We start from the raw sequence: 5,509 nt of genomic DNA, 5'->3' as shown, positions 1-5,509 counted from the left end.
CCTTCAATGTTGACAATGTTTCTAGATCTTCTCGGCATTCTTCAAGTCCGCCAACATTATGTGTGAACGTCATTGCGGTCACAGCCGCTCCGCTGCACCCGTTCGTAGGATCCCGCATCTGCATGTAAGCCGGCGATGTCGCACACAGCAGCAACATTGTGGTAAAAAAAAACACACGTTTAATCCATGTTGGTGTACTACTACAACCAGTGGTGTAGTGGGGATGTTTTTACTGGGTGGACGGGGTGGTGGGTGGACGGGAGACACTATGGACGCGCTCGTGAACTGTCAACGGGGGGGCTTGGGGACCTCTGTGTCGCCTGTCAGCGCAACTTACATGATGCCGTTTAGACAATATAATAATAAAGGGCGGTGCCGGCTGTCAGCGAACCGATCCGGCCTTTCTGCGCGACTATCACTCAAATGCGGGACATAGTCTCAATGTGTGGGACGCGGGACAAATAATAAAAATGCTGTGTGTGCAGTCCCGCACAGTGCGGGACACCTGGTCACCCTACACACACGTTCTGCCCCTCACACACACACGCTTCAAATCAAGTTGCATAAATGCTTGAGCTACGTTTTTATTATAATTACTGTGAAATCTGCCTATTATGTTTTCGTCATTATTACAACAAACACACACTTGCAACTGATAACACTGGCAATGATTTTAGATGTATTAGACTATTAAAAAAAGAAATCATGCTTCAAATAAGTGGGGGTACGGCGTACCCCCGCGTCCAACGCCCACTACACCACTCACTGAACTACAAAAAGCTAAGGTTTGTTTTCTCATCAGGAAATGCAGACCGGCTCAAACAAAAGATTTGTAAATCATCATCCTCACGATCATTTAATGTATCATATGGTCGCCGAATTGACATGAAAGCACTAATAAATGTAGTTTCATCCACTTGAGTTTACAAAAATAATCGATTTGTTTTTATATCACATCCGACGGGAGGAAATTCAGCAGCTCTCCCTACCGATTTTTAATCCTAATTTAATCATCATCTTCACCATGATCATTTATGTTTATGTTCGCCGAATTTACATGAAAGCACTGACAAATATGAATATACTGTAGTCAACTTCATTAAAACGTTATTAACGTGCCTAAACTCAGTAATTCACCATTTCTACGGATGACAACACACTTTGTCCGTGTTTGGCTCTCTCGCCGCACAGTGAAGCGTTCCCGCATTGACGTCACTTCCGGCTTCCCCCAAAACCTCAAAATGAGTCGAAGGAATTTTCCCGCGATGTTCGAAATTATTGATATTTATCGGAACGGTATCGCTTTTTCTTTTTTAAACTGACGGTTCGAGATTACTAGTAGCCCACTATTTCATTGCACAACAGTTGTTGGGTTCGTGTCACAGGCTCTTTAACCTACACATCAATGTCTTTCTTCCTGATTAGCCCCTCAGGCGTCTACCTGACTTTCACCCGATTTGAACGTCAATTTGGAAGTTTGAAAAGTTTTTCCTCCATTATGTGTCTTTAGAAGCTGTCACAGTTCAGTTATCACTGATGACTTGGTTTTCCTTTTCCTTTTTGGAGTAGATACAGAGTAAGCCGTGATTTAACTGAAAGAACTAAAAGGTCTGACCCACTGTTGTAGGAAGTAAAGCAACTCGTCATGTTGAACTTGCTATGTTTAAACACAAAATAGCCTCTTTAATGCAAAGCTAGTATTAATTAATGAATGCTTATTAATCCTAATGTTCTATATCAAATGATGTTGAGTCTGTATTGTCCTTAAAATCAACGTCAGTAAGTTTCCTTAGATTTTCATGTATTTATAATACTAGGACATTATTCTATTATGGTGTTTACAGTTGTTATGGTAGCATTGTCATGACATTGAATTTCGAGCTAATCATAGGAAAATCTCAAAATATGAATGTATGCTAAGCTAAAGATGTAATATGACTATTTGCGAGCTAGCTTTTTAGCCTTGTTCAGTTGCATGTAAAAGGAAAATATGTAGCTATCATAGCTAGAAAGAGCTGAATAGAAACACCCTTTGACAAACAAAAGTGTCTTGTGCATTATTGTTATTTTCCTCAGCGACATTTACAATTACGACAAAATCTAGCATATTGATATTAAATTAAGAAAAACTAGAAACGTAGTTGTAGAGTGCAGACGTCCGCCAAGGCCATCTTGATGAGGGTTAGTTTGCGCGTGTATCGACCCGTGGTGTAGAATGAGTCCAACATGTAATGGGTTCTTCTTTGGACCATTCACCCTTTCATCAAGTTTTATACAAAAGCGGGCACGTACTTTTCCGTAATTCCCGCTAAAAACACAACCTCATTGATGGAGGTAATAAGCTGTCATGTTATTTACTGTAAAGCAAAAAATGTTGACATTTCAACAATCTGTTGGGAAATACTGATTAGCAATTTTTTGCATTCAAAATAATGAGGACAAATTATTTATTCCAATCCATTAATACGGCTTTAAAACCTTTCAAAATGTTGGAAAAAGCAAGAGAAGATAAATTAAAGGTGACTTATCATGCAAAATGCACTTTTGTACGTCTTTCATACATGAATATGTGTCCCCGGTGTTCCAGGGAACTCACCAAGTGTCAGAAAACACAACCCTCTCTATTTTCCTCCATACCCAAATCTCTTAAAAAGGGGCTGCAACGGATCTAATACAGACTGATCCAGATTTGAACACTTCTATGACGTCACAGAAGTGGCGCTAAGGCTATTGGGCCAACTCCACCAATCAGGAGGAGACAGCCACGGACATTGCCGTTCGAAAGCGCTGGAGATGCTGTAGTACATATGCCAGGCCTGTAGATGGTGCTGTTCTCACAGAATCAGCTCATGCAAAGACAGTGTTAAATTGAGCGAAATGAGGAATGGCTAAAATGCATGATCTGTTTGGTATTTTGAAAAATAAAAAGTACAAATATGCCTTTTATAGGTATGGTCCTACGCTATACAGTATTATTCAAATATAGCATGATAGGTCCACTTTAAGAAAGATATGATACTAGAAAGCCTCTGAGGGGAATACGCAGATGATGCCTTGTCTTTCCCAGGCTTTTACATTTTGTGAAAGAGGACTTCAGTGGGACTGAATGTTGTCCAGTTTTTTGTTTTGTCTTTGCAGCCTAACAGAAGCGACTGCGATGTGTTTTGATCAGTGCCACAGCGGGTCAGTGCACAGGCCTGCAAATCAGACGTCTTCCCACTGCGTTACAGCACCATCTTTGTGTGTGCTTGTGTATATATGCGTGCGTGTTTGATGGCAAATGAGGGGAGGATCCCACAGAGACCGAGCAGACGAACACCAGTCATTACCCTCTGGGAGTCTGGGTCTGACGTGGGCACAGCTACAGGTAGCTCTGCCCAGACTCACGGCAGGATTTTCTAGTCATTTATCTGCAATCTCGGATGGGAATACATATGCCGCACAATCATGCAAGCACTGTCTATGTGCATGGTGGGATTCTAAAGTCATTTTGAGCCAGTCTCAGAGAGAGGCCTCCTCTGATGCTGATCAATATCAGAGGAGAGAACGTGGTAAAAGAACAAAGACAATTGAAAAAGGTGAGGAAATACCTGAAAGGAGAGGAAAAGAAGACAAGCTGAAGGATATACAGGGAGTAAAGAGATTTGGAAGAAACATAGAGAGATGAGGGTGTCACAGGAGCTACAGCGAGGTTAGGATCTGACCGGCCGCAAGTTGAGACCTCAGAAAAACTTTAAACGCCGTTATTTTCCCCTCCAGCAAGGCCAACTACTGAAGCACACACACACATACGTTGATGTCTGGAGCCCTGCTGTGGAATACAGACATACAAGGCTTTGGGTCTAATCCCAAGGGAGTTACGGCTAAAGTTTAAAGCTGCCTGTCAGACTGGAGAGATAGACCGGACCTAACAGAGAAAAAAGATTGAGGTAGAATCAGAGAGACAAAAAACTGTATAGAGTGCTGAGGAGCAGCAGGTGATTGAAAAGGAGATTTGGAAACATCGTGTATAAAGAGTAATTGGTATTGATCTCGTGCATTATGGCCATATAGAAACAACAAATGAAGAACGTCCACAGTCCTTTTCCCCTGGACTGTTTCAGTGCCTTGTTGTAGGTTTGTTACCGCAGAACTTCACTTGAAGAAGCCTAATGTCCAATATAATTCCTGCAGTCAAACCATTGTAATTCATTTATTTTTGCAAATTCAAGTATTGTCTCACATTTTGCCTAACTTCAAAACTGACTTTAATGGTAATGGTAAAGTGCTAAATGCCTTGCTTTTGTGAGCTCATTTGCTGCAAAATTCTTGCAAAGACGGCTAAAGCACTCCGTTCCTCTACCGACATCCCTTGTGATCAACTGACTGAGCTTTTAACAGCCAGGCAGAAGAGTTGCTTTTATTTTTATTTTGACAATGATAAGGAGGCACACCATTACTTTTCTGAATAGGTAGGACATCTGATGTTTCCAATTCACAGATTTAATCAAATGTGAAAAGTCAGATTATGTGTGTTGACTGTTGATGATAATAGTTAAGGGTGGCTGTTCTGAAGACACCTTTCTCTACATTACAGGAAAAGCCAGACATAACCCTTGACTAATAGCAATAGATCAAGGTTTATTTTTCTGACTAAAGCAATACAAAAGGGAAAAACATGTCTGTTAGATGTACAACGCGAATAACAGTTGAACAGCAGACATACAGTCATATAAGGAATCATGAGAACATTAGGCTGAATATTATTTGTCTTGCTCTATGCACATTCATCAACAAAGGAGATAGATATGCTCAGCCCATTAGTATAATCTGTAGATTCTTACTAAATAGGACCAGTTGTTCTTGTAATTTTGCCTTTCCTATGTGCTTTGTTACCTGTCGAAGTAGTTGAAGTCCTTGATCCCTGACAGCTAATGTGAGTGACAATAGGAGGACTTGCTGATTAGATGTCAGATTTGTCAGCCATCATACTGTAAGACATTCTCCAAAAATTACCCAGTACATTAAGATTGACTGTCCTTCTCCTGCGCGAGAGGCATTCAATTACACCTTTAATTCCCCTTTCTTCTGCTCAGCTTATAATTTAAATTGTTGGACTGTTCACTCACTGACAGTCTTGACATCCAGGGCTAGTTGAAACAGCGGAGGAGGTTTGACTGATGACATGTCATGTCCACTGTCCATCAGAGGCCACTACAGATTTATTAAGTGTTGTGTTAAGATGGAGCTTTTCTCAGAGTTGTATAATTTGCACATGAATCACATCCCACTTTCAAATGTCTGTCTCGTTAAATTAATAGAGGTGACCCCATCCGCAGTAGGAGGTAAAAAACTGAGCAAAAAAGAACATTAGACCGGCCCCTTACCATGTAAAATCAGCTTGTCACTTTACATGAAACAGAAGACATGGATGTGCAGAAAACTCTGCTACACAACTGATTGTCGTGCAATAATCTGTTCCATCTAGCAGTTTGTTGAATTGTTCTGACTATTTAGAGCAGGGGTGGGG

Source organism: Notothenia coriiceps, unplaced genomic scaffold, assembly GCF_000735185.1.
Source record: "Notothenia coriiceps isolate Sejong01 unplaced genomic scaffold, NC01 NC01_scaffold00013863, whole genome shotgun sequence".
In the NCBI taxonomy this organism is placed as follows: domain Eukaryota; kingdom Metazoa; phylum Chordata; class Actinopteri; order Perciformes; family Nototheniidae; genus Notothenia; species Notothenia coriiceps.
Note: the sequence above shows the minus strand (reverse complement) of the source record.